Genomic DNA, 13856 nt, shown 5'->3' on the forward strand with positions numbered 1-13856 from the left:
TTATCTCCATGTCTAGGCCTCCTCAGCCTTCCTTATCTTGTTCATAACAAGTTCCTGCTTGAGGTCATTCAGTCATGGTTGTCATTTCCAAAATCCATTTGCAGCACAAGAACTGGAGCACAAGAACCGTTTTAAATCACAAATATACTCACACTTATTCCTGCTTAATGCCCATCAGGGGCTGTCTACTGGCCTTCACATAGCCCAGAGCAGTCAGTATAGTTCTAAATGACCTGCTGCCAAATGGCTCCTCTAATCTGGTCCATACGACACCCCACCTCCCAACTCACACTTTGTTTTCTCTGCTTCAATCACCTCTTTCATCAAAGAATGAATGATACTGGGTTCTCTGCTACCTCAGGGATTTACACACTCATTTTTTCCCAACTGAGATACTCTTTCCACCCCCAGCACTCCAACAGGCAATCAGGCCTGCTCAACCATGTATGTAGCTAAATCTAAGTAAATTTTTGAACCTTCACTTAAATAATTTCCCCTTTCAAGCAATCCAACCTGACTCTCAGTTTAAAAAAACTCTCAGATAAGGTTCTTTTATATTACAGGAATCATATGTCCCCATTTTTTTCACTATTTATTTAAAACTCTCTCATGCTAGACTGTAAATCTATGGGCAAACAGTATATATTTTGTTTTCTTGCTCCTTCTGGCCTATGATACCTATCACTGAAGATACACACAGAATAATCACAAACACAGGTTATCATCTGTTGTATATACTCTTGAACAGCACTAGCCAATGGAACTTTCTGTGAAGATATGCACGTTCCGTTTCTGCACAGTCCAATATGGTAGCCACTGGCCTCATGTGGCTATTTAGAACTTAACATGTGACTAATGCAACTAAGGAACTGATTTTTTTTCTTTCTGCTTTAATTAATTTCAACTGAAATAGCCACATCTGGCTAGTGGACATCACAGCTCTAGTGAACTCATCAGAACCCTAAGCAACCAACACATGAGAGAGGGTGTGAAAGCTGCCATCATCACAATGCAGAGCTTCATAGCTTTTTGTTTACTGGAAGCCTGTCACATAGGGAAACAGAGCTAGTAAAAGCAAAGGTAACAGTCAATTCAACTTGGTTGCATTTACATGATTAAAGTTAATGTCAGCCCAAACTGGATTTGTCTCATTCTGGAAACTGCAATGACATTTAAACATAGAAATGAACGGGACTAACTGAGGAGGCAGGAGGGGCACTCTCTGAGGAGGTAAATTTTGAAGTAAGACCTGAATTATAAGAATTATCATATTCCTATGGTTAAAAAGTTTTCTTCTAATCAGAGGAAATACCTGGTATGAAGGCTGAAAGGCAGGGAAAATCTCAACATCCTTAAAGAAGTTTTTTTACAATGTGTCAAGAGCTTATCTAACATGAAGATGAGAGGTATACATAAGCCTGACCATGTAAGGATCTTGTCAGCCAATGTAAAACACATGGATTTTATTCTATTTGGGGTTGACAGCTTACTTGGTTTACATTTTTGAAATATGCCTCTTGCTGCTGGATGAAGATTATACACTCTTGTGACAAGAGAAAAAGTAGAAGAAAGTTCAGGCTCTGTTGTCATAAGGTAGATCTCACAGAGTAGCTTGGACTATTTCTCCTAATCTAGTGATTTTTTTTTTTTTAGTGAATGGATACTGAGGCCGTTTACTGGTATGGGAAAGCCAAGTGAGAGGTAGATTTGTCCAAGTCAGATTTTAAAAGCTCTGTCTTGGACATGTTAGATCTCAAAGCCCTTAGTGCCCCAGATGGACTATGGGAAGGGTTTGGTCTCTGAGTCTACTAGTACTCAACAGCCCATATCTCAGCCTGTAGGTTGCCTCCTCCTCCTGGCCACAAAGAATCAAGCTGTGACCTCTGAAACAGGCTCCATTCCCACTTCGGAAGCTTCAAGCTAGAAGGAAGGAAGAGCACAGTTCTAGCACGTATTAGGCTTTTAGGACACGTAAGTTGATATTGTGACATTATCTGAGGGGCAACTCTTTAAGATTCTGAACCAGGAAAATTCAGTGGTAGTTCTGAATGAAAGTTTGAATTTTACATGAAGTACCACACTACCAGTCCTGTCTCCAAGAGAAACTCCAGTCCAAAAAGGAGTACTTCTAGAATGTCTATTTCTAGCGAAGTAAAGGGAAAAAGAAAAGGCACCACATTTTTCTATGGATGCTGACATTACAAGTGGTGTTCAATGATCATTTTCCCCCTACACATTTTTGTACTTTCTAAAACATGCAATATTTTTACAATTAAAAAAAAAAAAAGACATTTATTTTCTCGACAAACTACTTTTCAACAATGGATTCTTAGATATGATACCAAAAGCATAAGCAACAAAATACAAAATACATAAATTAAAAATCTTGTGTATCAAAGGACTTTACAACAAAGTGAAAACACAAACTACAGAATGGAAGAAAATATTTGGGAATCACATATCTGATAAGGTTTACTATCCAGGATATATAAAGAACTCGTACAACTCAACAACAGAAAGACAAACGAGCCATTTTAAAAATGGGGAAAAACTTAGATATTTCACCAAAAAAGATACACAAATGGCCAATAAACACATGGAAAAGATGCTCCATGCCATTAGTCATTAGAAACATGCAAATCAAAACCACAATGAGCTAGCATCTCACTACTACTAGGATGGCTACTATCAGAAAAACAGAAAACAAGAGTTGGGATAGAATGTGGAGGAATTTTTGGTGAGATTATAAAACGGTACGGCCTCCATGGAAAACAGTTCGGCAGTTCTTCAAAAAGTTAAACACACAATTCCCATATGATCCCAAATTTTCCGTTTCTAGGAGCCCTGGTGGTACAAATGTTTAAGCCACGGGCTGCTAACCAGGAAGTTGTCTGTTTAAACCTACCCAGAGTCTCCACAGGAGAAAGACTTGGCAATCAGCTTCCATAAAGATTACATGGAGCAGGTCTACACCGTTAAATGGGGTTCCTAGCGAAATCTGACTTGACGGTACCCAACAAGTATATACCCAAAAGACTTAAAGCAGAGATGTAAACAAGTACTTTTACACCAATGTTCACTGCAGGACTATTCATAATAGCCAAAAAGTAGGATGGATAAACAAAATGTAGTATATCCATAAAATGGGATATTATTCAGTCATAAAAAGAAATGAAGCGCTCATAAATACTATGACATGGATTGAAAACACCATGCTAAGTGAAATAAGTTAGACACAAAAGAACAAATACCGTACAACCCCACTTACACGAAATATCTAGAATAGGCAAATGTATAGAGACCTGCTGGGAGCCAGGCTGCAAGGGCAGCCTCTCTGCACCCGCTGCCCCCAGCATAAACATTGAAGAATTCCTGAAAAGTCAGGAAGAGCCAGGCTGCAAGGGCGGCCCCTCTGCACCCACTGCCCCTAGCATAAACATCGAAGAATTCCTGAAAAGTCAGGAATATCTCTGTCATCTGTGTTATGTTTCTATTTCATTTTCAGCCTGTGTATAGCAGAATGTATAAGCATAAAATTCCATTATAGATTTAGGGACCTTTGGACGGGGGGCGTCCTACTCATAATCCCCTGGTGAAATCTCGGGTAGGGACAGCCCGTGTGTTACTTGGGGATCAACATGAAGTTGTCTTAGGGGAAAAACAAATAGCTCGACTATGGAAAACAAAAACAGGATGGTGGAATCCTGGTATTTACCAAGGCCCTTTTGTGATTAAACCACCACCCACACATGACCCCATAAAAGTGGAAAAACAAAAGGCAGTGAGTTCTCTCAGCCAATCTCTCAGCCAATTACAGGTCAACTTTCTCGTCCACCCCGCTCACTGCTGCGCTTGACTGGTCTTTGGGTATAGAGATTGGGCTAATTGTCCTTGGCATAATCGTGGACAATATGACGTAACCCAAAGTGGCTGGGCTTCAGGAACTTGACCACCCTGGACAAGATGGACAAAGCCTATGTAACAATGATTTTGCAAAAAGATTAATTGTTATAAAAACTGTGGAAGGTATTGCAAGATTAAGCATAAGTGTAAAGCAATATGAAGTCAATTATTATTTTGTGTAAAAATATATCAACAAAATATTCTCTTCAATTAAACAAAAAACTCATTGTACTTGTGTATGTATGCGGAACTGTACTATGTGTCACTTGGAAAATTATGTCTCTGGGAAATGATGTTTATGATTATATCTTGTACTGCCCCTTTATTGATCATGCGATGTTATGCTTTTGTAAGCTTATGATATAAAAGACCATGTAAAAAATAAAGAGCAGAGCCTTCTTTTTCTGCAGAATGAAAATATAAGACACTCTACCTCTCATTCTTCTTTTTCGCCGAACTCTACCCCTCCTCTGGTAACCCTGTTCATTGCCGAGGCTGGCCCCCGGCAACTGGCGCCCGAACAGGGACCTGAAGGTAAGCATTGTCGTCTCGGGGTAGATAGGGCTGTTGCCTAGAGCTAAATAAGAAAGGAGAAAAGCTCCCTTTAGCCACCCCGTCGTTAGAGAGGACGGGGATAGGAAAGGAAAGATAGGCAAAACATATGAGAAGTTGTTAGACCCCTGTATAAGCAGGAGAATACTAGAAAAACACTATGGGACAAACATCCTCTGCAGAAAGGAAACTGTTTATTGATATCATCACGTGTATGCTCAAAAAAAGGGGAACCGCGGTGACTAGAAGCCAAGTAGCTCGGTTTTTACATTTTGTTCAGGAACAATGCCCCTGGTTCCCAGAGGGAGGCTCGGTTAATTTGGACATATGGAAAGCTGTGGGAGAACAGCTACAAAAACATTATACTAGATGTGGTCCTGAGGGGGTGCCTGTTGATGCTTTTGCATTATGGATGCTTATCAGAGATACTCTTGACCCAACTCCCGATTCTGTTAAAGCATTCCAAGTACTAGACAATCCTGACTCTGACCCCACTTTAGAGGAGGAAGAAACACCTCTGCTTCAGAAACATCCTTCTGTAGCGTCTACCCCTTCAGCCCCTCCCTTTGTTGGTCTATCTAATCCAATCACGAATGACACTCTGAGCCCGGAGGAGCAAGTCGATCTAGAGGAGGAGGCTGCTAGATATCATCAAGATGAGGATATTGTTCTTCCTTTACGAAAGTTGCAAATTGAGTCACAGCCTCCAAAGTATGAGGTTAAATCATTGACCTTTACTCCTCGAAATAGAGTACCTTTACCTCCCCCACCTCCTTCTCTGGCAGGAAAATCAAAAATCAAAGCATCCTTAAAACAAGGCTTGTCTGAGGGAGACGTTACCCTCCCTTTGTGCTTTCCAGTACATTATAGCGGGGAATTTGATGAGGATACAGAATGGACTCCTCTTTCTTATAAATTCCTCAAGGAAGTTAAAAATGCCTGCAAAGAATATGGACCCCTGTCTCCATACACACTGTCGTTAATAGATATTCTGTCAACCAGCTGGATGACTCCTTATGATTGGTATCAGCTGGCAAAAACCTGCTTACCAGGGGGTAGTTTCTTGTTATGGAAAATGGAAAAGACCTGACCCATTAATCTCTTGTGGAAGAGGCTATGCTTGTGTTTTCCTACAGGACAAAACTTCCCCTTTGTGGATACCCGACAGACTCATCAGACATGCAAGACCCAAAAACCACCAAAAATCCTCCAATACTTTCTCCCTCTCTGCTTACAAACCTAACACCTCTCACGACTCTTCTGAGAAATCTGTCTCTTGAAAATGCTCCATCTACACCCCCACCTTCGCCTGTCTCTAATTCTTCCTCCTCTTCATCTTCTACTCCACCCCTTCTCACCGACTTTATACAACCCTCTACAAACCTCAACAACTCTTCATCTCGAGACAAAGTGCGGTGGAGAAGCCGGAGACATACTCCCTATTCAAGAACCCATCAAACCATTGCGGCTGAGCCCCCAACTTGGGGCCAACTCAAAAAACTTACTCATCTGGCTCACACCTTAACCGTGGATCAACATATTCCCGTAAATGCGGGTACTCTTTTTGTGGCAATGCTCGCTATCATTTCCTGTCAGGTATGTGTTGTTACGGCTGATATACATTGGGCTTATGTCCCAAAACCTCCTATATTTCATCCCGTCACCTGGGAAGATCCTTCCCCCTCTGTATTTACTAATAATTCTGCATTACTGGGGGGCGAAACCATATTTTGGAACCCTCAGGGCTTTAATTCTAATTATTCCTATTCTGGTATGTCAGATAATCCTCCTATTTGTATTCAATTAAGAAATTTGCGAAAAACTATCCCTGGCTGTATTCCTTTTGGCTTCAAATCAATGATTACTGACTCACCTAATGGAAATCAAAACCAACAGCCTTACAGACTATTATGGGCTCTACGCCTCATCCTTCCAGAAAAAACTGACTTTCTTAAAGGTATCCCAAAAGTACACACTCCTCTTTTTCCTACCTGTGATAAGTCGCCTCCTGAGGATTCTAAGAGCAATCAAGATTGGGCTATGATTGACCCTTCAAAAGGATTTCCTATTTGGAGAAATTGTATGTATAATTCACAAGTTGTATATGCTTTGCCTGAAATGTCTGCACGTCTTATTGATTGTAGTATTTTAAATCCTGAAGATGATTATCGTCTATTTTTACAATCAGCTCGATATCGTTTTAATTGGCAAGATACCTTAGTCCCTTTCCCACAAAAAGTTAATCGTTGGCATATAAATGGATGGGTTCCCCCTATTCTTTCTACCTTCACGGGTAACATACATCCATCTTTGTGGAGACTGGCAACTGCTGCCGGCAATGTCACTTTGTCCCGTCCTTTTAATAATGAGAGTTTTGATATTCAAGCTTGTGTACCTGCTCCATATGTGTTATTAATTAGCCGCAACAATCACTCTAGTATTGTTATAGAAAACAAGAAAACACATTATGTTAGTTCTTGTGAAAATTGTATACTGACCAGTTGTATAAATCCTGCAATTCCTGTCGAAAGTATGATGATTTTACAACAGCCAAAATATATTATGATTCCTGTACATTTACAAGAAGATTGGTATGATGATTCAGGCCTAGAAGCCTTAAAACAAGCTTCTGCTATTTTATCTCGAGCCAAACGGTTTGTAGCAGCTTTAATACTGGGGATTTCTGCTCTCATAGCTTTAGCAACTTCTCTTTCACTTTCTGCTATGGCGTTAACACAACAGATTCATACTGCAAACTATGTAAATAATTTAAGTAAAAATATTACTTTAGCCTTAGCCACACAAGAAGCCATTGATAGAAAATTACAACAAGAAGTTAATGCCCTTGAAGAAGCAATTCTATATATAGGACAAGAAATCACTAATCTCAAAGTGCGACTTACTTTGAGATGCCATGTAAGTTTCAAATGGATTTGTGTTACTCCACTGCCTGTAAATACTACCATACATAATTGGGAAAAAATCAAAAATCATATCCAGGGCATATGGAATCATTCCGATTTGAGTTTTAATATTGACAAATTACATATGGAAATACAAGATATTACAAATGCAAAAAAAAGATTTTTCCTCTTCTCAAACAGCCAAACAATTTATTGATTCCTTAAATTCCTTTATTCAAAAACATAGTCTTAAAAACATTCTGTTAAACACGGGTATTTCTTTAGGTTTATTCTTGATTTTGTTGTTCTTTCTTCCAGTCATCTTCCGAATCTTAAATCAAGCTATCCAAAAGGTGGCTTCAGATCTTCATCTAGCGAAATTAAAAAATAAAAAAGGGGGAGATGCTGGGAGCCAGGCTGCAAGGGCAGCCTCTCTGCACCCGCTGCCCCCAGCATAAACATTGAAGAATTCCTGAAAAGTCAGGAAGAGCCAGGCTGCAAGGGCGGCCCCTCTGCACCCACTGCCCCTAGCATAAACATCGAAGAATTCCTGAAAAGTCAGGAATATCTCTGTCATCTGTGTTATGTTTCTATTTCATTTTCAGCCTGTGTATAGCAGAATGTATAAGCATAAAATTCCATTATAGATTTAGGGACCTTTGGACGGGGGGCGTCCTACTCATAATCCCCTGGTGAAATCTCGGGTAGGGACAGCCCGTGTGTTACTTGGGGATCAACATGAAGTTGTCTTAGGGGAAAAACAAATAGCTCGACTATGGAAAACAAAAACAGGATGGTGGAATCCTGGTATTTACCAAGGCCCTTTTGTGATTAAACCACCACCCACACATGACCCCATAAAAGTGGAAAAACAAAAGGCAGTGAGTTCTCTCAGCCAATCTCTCAGCCAATTACAGGTCAACTTTCTCGTCCACCCCGCTCACTGCTGCGCTTGACTGGTCTTTGGGTATAGAGATTGGGCTAATTGTCCTTGGCATAATCGTGGACAATATGACGTAACCCAAAGTGGCTGGGCTTCAGGAACTTGACCACCCTGGACAAGATGGACAAAGCCTATGTAACAATGATTTTGCAAAAAGATTAATTGTTATAAAAACTGTGGAAGGTATTGCAAGATTAAGCATAAGTGTAAAGCAATATGAAGTCAATTATTATTTTGTGTAAAAATATATCAACAAAATATTCTCTTCAATTAAACAAAAAACTCATTGTACTTGTGTATGTATGCGGAACTGTACTATGTGTCACTTGGAAAATTATGTCTCTGGGAAATGATGTTTATGATTATATCTTGTACTGCCCCTTTATTGATCATGCGATGTTATGCTTTTGTAAGCTTATGATATAAAAGACCATGTAAAAAATAAAGAGCAGAGCCTTCTTTTTCTGCAGAATGAAAATATAAGACACTCTACCGCTCGTTCTTTTTTCGCCGAACTCTACCCCTCCTCTGGTAACCCTGTTCATTGCTGAGGCTGGCCCCCGGCAGAGACCAAATGGTGATCAGGGGTGGATAGCGGGAAGGAGGGGAGTTAATGTTTAAGAGGCACCGAGTTTCTGCTAAGGATGATGGGAAAACTTGGAAACCGACAGCAGTGATGGCTGCACAACATTGTGAAAATAATTAACGCTACTGAGTTTTACATGTAAAAATGGTTGAAATAGGAAAAGGTTTTGTTATGCATATTTTACGGCACACGCACAAAAAAGATAGCATGAAATGACACCATTAGGAAAAAAAGAAAGAAACTTAATTTCTTGGTCTGAGTGTGCGAGCAGGGAAATTTAGATACTATGGGAATAAAGGGAAGAAGTGGTTATTTCAAAGATTTAATGCCAACCTTAAGCTGTACTAACCTAAACAAAAAACCAAACCCATTGCCATCAAGTCGGTCTTGACTCACAGCGACCCTATAGGACAGCGTAGAACTGCCCCACATCGTTTCCAAGGAGCAGCTGGTGGATTCCAACTGCCAACCTTTTAGTTAGTAGCCAAGCTCTTCACTACTGGACCACCTAGAGAAACAAAATCATATTTGAGGAACAGCAGTGTGTAAAGAATGGACTTAAAGGTAACTGTAACTGGATCACCTTGTTATTAATATGAAAAAAATAAAAGGCTACTTCCATAACAAAAAAATATCTTGCGAATTATACTTCAAAGTAGCAAAAAAAAAAAAAAATTATTCTGATAGCATTGGAGTCAGCAATGATTTCTCAAACAGGACACTTAAATTAGACACTTAATTTGTGAAATGACATATGCAGCTTCTCCTTAACTCTTTGATGTTAGCTGCCTTCAAGTCGATTCCTACTCATGGAGACTCTGTATGTGCAGAGTAAAACTGTGCCATAGGGCTTTCAAAGCTGCCATCTTTCAGTAGCAGATCACCATGCCTGTTTTCCAATTTTTTTTTCTTATGTAAAATGATATCCTCTTGTCGCTTTTACATTCAATATATTTGATATACACATATCACCTTCATTGCACATTATTACTTTTTTTTTCAAGTTGGCTTTCTTTTTATTGTATTTTAGATGAGGGTTTACAGAGCAAATGAGTTTCTCAAACAATACACATGTTGTTTTGTGACATTGGTTACCACCCCCACGACATGCCAACACGCTCCCCTTCTCGACCTTGGGTTCCCTATTATCAGCTTTCCTGTCCCCTCCTACCTTCTCATCCTTGCCCCTGGGCTGGTGTGCCCATTTAGTCTCATTTTCTTTTATGGATCTGTCTTATCTTTGGCTGAAGGGTGAACCTGAGGAGTGACTTCAGTACTAAGTTAAAAAGGTGTACATGGGGCCATACTCTAAGAGTTTTTCCAGTCTCTGTCAGACCAGTAAGTCTGGTCTGTGTGTGTGTGTTAGAATTTTGTTCTACCTTTTTCTCCAGCTCTGTCCTGGATCCTCTACTGAGATCCTTGTCAGAGCAGTCGGTGGTGGTAGCTGGGTACCATTTAGTTTTGTTGGACTCAGTCTGGTGGAGGCTGTGGTACTTATCCAATAGTCCTTTGGACTAATCTTTTCCTTGTGTCTTTGGTTTTCTTCATTCTCCCTTGCTCCAGATGGGGTGAGACCAGTGGAGTATCCTAGATGGCAACTCAAGCTTTTAAGACCTCAGATGCTACTCACCAAAGTAGAACATAGAACATTTTCTTTATAAACTATGTTATGCCAATTGAGCTAGGTGTTCCCCAAGACCATGGTCCCCATAGCCCTCGGCCCGGTAATTTGGTCCCTCAGGGAGCTTGGATGTGTCTATGGAGCTTCCATGACCTTGCTTTGGTCAAGTTGTGCTGGCTTCACCAGTAGTGTGTGCTGTCTTAGCCTTCAACATCGTTACCACTCATCTATTGTCTACTTAGTGTTTTCCCCACCCTCCCCCTCCCTAGTAACCACCTGTGGTGGATTAATTACTTTGTGTGGGCTTTATAGTCATGGTCTTGTAACTCCCACCCAGGTGATTGTGTGATAGGGTAATTGTGGCCTACCAAGAGGATTGGTCAGTTTTGCCTCAGAAGAGAGCCAATTCCAGAGCAAAGAGGAGAGGCCACCACCACCGCAGAAGGACAGCCCTGCGGCGGAAACCTGCAGCACAGACCTGCAGGAGATGGTGCAGCGGGCTTCCCAGCCAATGAAGTGAGAAAGCTGAGTGCCTTTGGGCTGAGACTGAGGGCCGGGGAGATGTCTATGCCTGACCTACGAATTTGGGACTTGCCAGCCTCCAAGTCCTCGTGAACCATTTCCTTTATACGGTCCGTGAGTTCTGCCAGAGGTTGCAGGAAATTAGGGAACCCAAAGACACAGGGAGAGTACTGAGGCCAGAGGGACTATTGATGTTACAGATGATAGAGTGGTACAGCGGCTTGGAAAAGTTAGACATTTGGGACATCTTCAACTTCCACCTCATAGGAACCAGCTTTGGGCTGATCCTTAGAAATTATTAATTTACCATCAAAGATTATTTCTTTTTGTGTGTAAACCTTTTCATGAGTTTTTATACTAGTGGTCTCAGGATATTTGTCCTTTGGTACTGACTGACTTCACTCAGCATAATGCCTTCCAGATTCATCCATGTCGTGAGATGCTTTGCAGATTCATCATTGTTCTTTACCACTGCATAGTATCCCACTGTGTGTATGTACCATACTTTGTTTATCCATTCATCTGTTGATGGGCACCTAGGTTGTTTCCATCTTTTTGCTATTGTGAACAGTGCTGCAATAAACATGGGTGTGCATATGTCTATTCCTGTGATGACTCTTATTTCTCTAGGATATATTCCTAGGAGTGGGATGCTGATCATATGGTGTTTCTATCTCTAGCTTTTTAAGGAAACGGCATATTGTTTTCTGAAATGATTGTACCATTCTGTATTCCCACCAGCAGTGCATAAGAACTCCAATCTCCCCGCGGCCTCTCCAACATTTGTTATTTTCTGTTTTTTTGATTCATGCTAGTAATGCTGGGGTGAGATGGTATCTCATTGTGGTTTTGATTTGCATTTCTCTATATGTTATTATGTGTGGTTTAAAAAGAAACATATTCTCTAGTAATATTAAAAAACTTGTCACAAATTATTTACTCATCAATTTAAGCTTCTTCACGTTCAAAATTATTTACTATAAATCATGACTTTCTAAGAGTTGCATATTTCACATTTAAGCAAGAGTACTTGCTAAAATAATTACTACAAAAGATGAGGTACTTTTTGCAACACTGCAGTGTGGCTGTTCCTCTAGGAACTGTTCAAGTATTTTGATTATCACTACACATTTGCCCTCATTCCCAACATTTGCTGCTCTGCCAGTGGGAATATGCACAACTTTTGCTCCAAGAATCCTTCAACCTATTAAGAAGTGTGGTTCTTTTGTAGTAAGAATTGTAGTTGAATCACCAGCGTCCAAAGCGGCACAGGTCCTGCCTCGGCTAATCCTTAGGTCTTGGGCAAACACTGGGTGGGTGATCTCTGTAAATTCTTCATCACCTACATTAAGCTTGTTCAGCTACATCACATCTTACAGCAGACAACTAGGGTTGGTCATATTGTTTCTCACACAATCATGAGGAAAATGTCTGCCTTACTGACAAAGAAATTCCTCGAAATGTGCCTCTAAATATTTTCCTCCTGGATTTGGGACAAATATGGTCCTAAATGCACCTACTAGTTTCAACCTGTGTTTCTGAATTCTACCTCTGTCTTAACCAAGTTATTAACCACCACGTCACCACGGCTCCAACCATTACAGTCGGGAGGCTACATTCCTCACCATAACCTTACTTTTTTTTATAACCACTAATACTTAACAAAAGTCCTGCCTTGAGGAAGCACAGAAAGCAAAGCGGAGCATGTGAGCTGCAGACTGGAAAGGGTGGGAGCAGAGCACTGAGACTCAGGCCAACAACCCTGGGCTTCCACGAGGCCTGTGACTGCGCATTTCTCACAGACTCCCAGGTGAAGCTGACACGGCTGGTCCGAGAATCACACTTGTGCGCGGGGAGGCTGTACACGATTTTACCTGTTAGGGGACCGAGAGTGGTCCAGCCCGGCTACTCGTTCGTCCAGAACCCGGCGGTGCAGGAAGAAACCGCGGCCTAGGCCGGCACCGGCGGGGTGGGACGAACTCTCAGAGGAGGCGGCGGCGGCGGCGGCGGCGGCGGCGGCGGGAGGCCACAGGCAGAGCCAGGCTACAGAAAGTCCTGCGGCTCCGGGTGGGCGGACAGGCCAGAAGTGCGCAGAAAAGCGGGGGCAAGAACTCTTAGCCCCGTGGGCTGCACCTGGTACTGGACCAGGCCGGACGCCTACGGATGCAAAACCTACCTGACGCCGGAGCAGGAGAGCGACAGAAATGTGACAGCTGACTTCCGCTTCCGGAATCTGGGATTCCCTAAGGGGAGGGGTTCCGTGCGCAATCCCAGAGGGGTCCCCCCGGTGACCGTGGAGTTCAGTGGCTTCCTCTTGGATTTTGGCTCCGTCCTCTGCTGCCTTTATTTCCTCTACAGAGGAAAGCCTAGGCTTTCTTCAATGCTTACATAAGCTTGAATGAGGAGTTCAGTAGTCAAAAAGTTCTAATACCCTTGGGGAGCAGAGAAAGTTGGTATTTGCATTATGTGGCCATTTAGAAAATTTTACCATGTTCTTTAGAGAATTTGCTCCTCATTTGACCATCTTTAGAATCGCTGAAGCTTCATTTGTCTTCTGTTTCATGGTTTGTCATCTCTTGCATATCCAGTATCTTACCCTAGCAACAGGGTACAGACTGTACAAACCCAGTCTGATGTCTCCAAGAGCTGAGGATCCTGGAGAGAGGCGTTTTTCAGGGTGAGAGGCAGGAAGGTACTAGTCCTTCTGAGAGACAATAGGTAAAAGGTGATATACTTTTGAAAATGACCATTTTGAACAGTTTTTACTTTTTTCTCAGGTATACACACATAATAAAGTGCATAATGTGTACTAATCTTAAGGTTACA

At 41.5% G+C, this 13856-nt stretch overlaps 2 long non-coding RNA genes across 3 annotated transcripts; one reads left to right on the forward strand and one right to left on the reverse strand.

Moving 5' to 3' along the window:
- The first annotated feature begins 5449 nt into the window (after positions 1-5449).
- LOC135230787 (uncharacterized) lies at positions 5450-8782 on the forward strand. The gene is made up of 2 exons (XR_010321516.1): positions 5450-6051; positions 7677-8782. It is a non-coding gene; the product is annotated as an uncharacterized LOC135230787 (long non-coding RNA).
- Positions 6710-13245, reverse strand: LOC135230788 (uncharacterized). 2 transcript variants are annotated; one of them, XR_010321517.1, is made up of 3 exons: positions 13207-13245; positions 9237-9395; positions 6710-7729 (listed from the first exon to the last, which is right to left on the reverse strand). It is a non-coding gene; the product is annotated as an uncharacterized LOC135230788 (long non-coding RNA). The 2 variants fall into 2 exon arrangements; XR_010321518.1 differs by lacking the exon at positions 13207-13245 and adding an exon at positions 12905-13005.
- Between the last annotated feature and the right edge of the window lie 611 nt (positions 13246-13856).

This window comes from Loxodonta africana, chromosome 3, assembly GCF_030014295.1.
Source record: "Loxodonta africana isolate mLoxAfr1 chromosome 3, mLoxAfr1.hap2, whole genome shotgun sequence".
Classification (NCBI taxonomy): domain Eukaryota; kingdom Metazoa; phylum Chordata; class Mammalia; order Proboscidea; family Elephantidae; genus Loxodonta; species Loxodonta africana.